This window comes from Tamandua tetradactyla, chromosome 15 (genome assembly GCF_023851605.1).
Source record: "Tamandua tetradactyla isolate mTamTet1 chromosome 15, mTamTet1.pri, whole genome shotgun sequence".
Lineage (NCBI taxonomy): Eukaryota > Metazoa > Chordata > Mammalia > Pilosa > Myrmecophagidae > Tamandua > Tamandua tetradactyla.
In genome coordinates, this window is record NC_135341.1 from 56,056,299 (window position 1) to 56,060,199 (window position 3,901).

At 37.5% G+C, this 3,901-nt stretch overlaps 1 pseudogene; it reads right to left on the reverse strand.

Annotated features, from left to right (window-relative positions):
* Nucleotides 1-2,038: 2,038 nt before the first annotated feature.
* On the reverse strand, nt 2,039-3,573 carry LOC143657994 (zinc finger protein 350 pseudogene; annotated as a pseudogene).
* Between the last annotated feature and the right edge of the window lie 328 nt (nt 3,574-3,901).

The window sequence follows — 3,901 nt, forward strand, 5'->3', positions numbered from 1 at the left end:
AATAAATGGAAGAGCATACTTTGTTCATGGATTGGAAGACTAAATAGAGTTAAGAGGATTTAAATTGATTTACAGATTCAATGCAATACCAATTAAAATCCAAACAACTTACTTTGCAAAAATAGAAAAAATCAATAACCAAATTTATTTGGAAGGGAAGGGTGCCCTGAATAGCTAAAAATATATTTTTTTAAAAAAAAAAGTAAGGTTTTATTGTATTAACTATTTTCTATTTGGTTGATATATTTATAATTTAGCCAAAATAAGATGCATACTTTCACAAAACTCAGTAGTTATACAAGGTGAACTATAATAAAACTAGTTTAATAAATAAAGCCATTCATTCATGTTCTCATTTAAATAATTATAAAAATAGGTAAAATTTCATGAAAATATTCCTATTTATTCTATCATAGGAGTTCTATCTATTCAAGCTTAGGAGTCCCTGCCCACACCAATGAATTGTCTCGTACCAGTCATTATGGCATGTCCTTGGACAATCATATTGTCCACTGACTTCCTTGTTGCATCTGATAGTCCATACACCAGAACAAGCATGTCATTTTCATCAGTGACTACTTCTGATTTCTCAGCTATGTGCCCTTCAAAGATGAGGTGATGGGGGGTGGGGGTGGGGTGGGGAGCAGGCCAAGTCTCCCTCACATGCACCCAAACCATCTATATCTAGGTTTTCTACCATAATATCCCAGAGTAACCAACTTCTCCTTTGGTTAATCTCCTTCACCATCCTCTCTCAGGGTGATAGGATCAAAACATTTCCAGTATCTTCATCCATTCTTAGAGACTCAATGTTCCATTCTCCTTTATATTCTTACTCTGGAAATCTTTTTCCTTTACTGCTCTCTTATATATTCAGTCACTCACCTGAAAAACGTTTGGGGGACAATTATCTTCTTTAGAACCTACTTCCAATAGTTCATACTGTTCAATGACAAAATACTATGATTGATTAGCCCCTGAGCTTACACATTAACTTTCCAAGTCACTATTTTCTTTTAACTTTCCATCTTTATTATTAATATATAATCACTTTTGATTTTATAATCACATATGGCTACTCAGCACTTGAAATGTGGCTACTGTTTCTGAGGAAGTACATTTTTAATTTTTTGAAATGTTAAAATTTAAATAGCCACCAAAATGATCAAGGCATTTATAATCCACTTGGACATTTAAAAAATAAAAACAAACAAACAAACAAAAAAACTTGTTTATATCCTAGGGCACTTAAGTACCATCAGGCGTCCTTCACTCAACCCTTGAAATAATATATGACTCTTGAACAAGAAATCATCAAAAACGATTAAAAATTCTACAAATTCTAACCAAACATTAAACCAATCATTCCTTGTCCACTGTACCTAATGTAGATATTTATATTCTCTGACTAGATTAGCTGGATATAAAGATACCACTTAAATATAGTCTAAACTCAAGTTCACTCCAAGAGAGTATGGGTTGATTCTCTTTGTTCATCATTGTATTCTCAGCTTCTGGAACAGGACCAAGTCCAATGGGAGTATTTGACAAATATTCATCAAATGTGAGACTATTACTTCATAGGTCTCTCTGTATAATATAGAGTCCTAAAAGTTTATGGAACATATCCCAGTTTTCAATTAATCCTTCACACTGGTCTGAGGAAACTGAATTGATATGTGTCCCAAATCCCACTAATATAATATTGCCCCTTTCCCACCAACCATATTCTATGTAGTTTTAATTTGTAGCAACATTCTAGATATCAATTGTCTTATCAGTTTTAAAAATTCACACTGCTTATCTCCTTCACTTAGATGAATTCAGACTTTGTCCATTCACTTGATTGGCATAAAAGAGCAATGGAAGTGTAGGTGTTTGGTTTAACATTGGATTATGTCACTGAATCATTGCATATGTTTAGAGGATGAGTGTATAAGGCTTTCCCAGTCTTTGCATTCATACAATTCCTCTTGGTATACACTTTTCAACCATAATGAGCTAGTAAACCTTTTCTACACTGAATGTATCTTGGGTTTTACCTGTGGTTTCCTATGATGTAAATTAAGACATAATTGATTACTGAAGGCACTACCACATTCACGGCATTTATAACGTTTCTTTCCTGGGCAAACTCTGTGTTATGTCCTGAGGGTGTACATCTGGCAAAAGGTTGTCCCATGAGAATGACATTCCTATTTGTCAGGAGCCCACTCATGTTTAATGATGTCTGAGGGGACACCAAAGGCAGTTGCACACTCACTGTATTAGCAGAGTTTTTCTCCTGTCTGAGATCACTGGTAGGCAATGAATTGTGTTTCTTTGTGGAAGGATCATCCACTTTCACTGAATCTACACATTTCTCTCTAGTATGTATTCGCTTATGTTTAACAAGGCAAGACATGTAAGCAAAAGCTTTCCCACACTCCTTGCAGCCATAGGGTCTCTCTCCTGTATGAATTCTTTGATGAACAACGAGTTTTTCCTTCGTGGGAAAGGCTTTCCCACATTCCCCACATTTATAAGGTTTCTCTCCTGTGTGAATTTGTTGATGTTTAATGAGACCTGACTTCTGAGAGCAAGACTTACCACATTCACTGCATACAAAGGGAGTGAAATCGCTGATGTGCTATGAGGCATGTCTTTTGGATGAAGCCTTTTCCACATTCATTGCATATATAAGGTTTCTCACCTGTGTGAATGCGTTCATGCACAATTAGATTTCCCTTCTGGATGAAGCCTTTTCCACACTCACAGCATATGTAAGGCTTCTCTCCTGTATGAATTTTCTGATGTTCAGTGAGCATGAACTTCCTAGAGAATGCTTTCCCACACCGATCACATCTATGAGGTTTTGCTCCTGTATGAATGACCTGATGATCAGTGAGCCAAGACTTACGGGCGAAGGCTTTGCCACATTCATTGCATACATGAGATTTCTCTATTTTGTGGGTTTTCTGTTGCTTAATGAATTGGAACTTAGTACCAATGGGTTTTCGATTTTCATGGAATTTAATTTCATTATGAAATTGTTCATTGTTGGCATGGAGAAATGACTTCTCATCTCTGTTAAATGAAACAGAGTTCTCTGTTTCATAGCTTCTGCTCTGGTTGACTAAATTTAAATGTGACTTCAAAGATTTTCCATGTAAATGAGACATAGCATGATTTTTTCTTAAAGAAAAATGAGTGCTGCTCTGATGAACAATATTTTCAAATGCATTACAGTCATGGCATTGTTCCATTCCATATACCATGCTTTCATTTTGCAAATTTGACAGCTGATGATCATCAACTTTCCAGATTTCTGCATGAGCCCCACGATGGATTTCCTCTCCTATCATCCATGGTTGTTCTCCTCATTCCAACCTGGAGAGTGCAACAGGTTTGCTACCTTGATACCCCAGTGACACCAGGTTGTTATAGTTCTCCAACATCACATCCAGGAAGAGGTTCTTATAAGCAGGGCTCAGCAACTGCCATTCCTCCCAGGTGAACTGCACAGCCACATCGTCAAATGCCAGGGATTCCTGGGCACGCATCATTTTCTTCTGTTCTCAGGCAATAGTGGAAGCTGAGATGCTCTGTCTTTGTGCTTTCTAGATCTGCTCTAAATTTCTCCAGTCAACTGTGTTCCCAGATATGATGATACCCAAATCCTAGAACTTCCTCCTCCTCCTCCTTTCATTTGATTCTGTTGCTCCTGGAAAGCCAGAATCTGTGGGCGGATACTGAGACTCCCCAGACTCTGCGGGCAGAGACCACATCACCCACGTCTGAAACGACTTTGAATTCCGGCACTTTCCCGCCACAGTCCTTTCTTCGCCATCGCACTGGACGGGGACCGCTAAAAATATCTTGAGAAAGAAAAGTGAAGTGGGAGATCTCACAATATCTGACT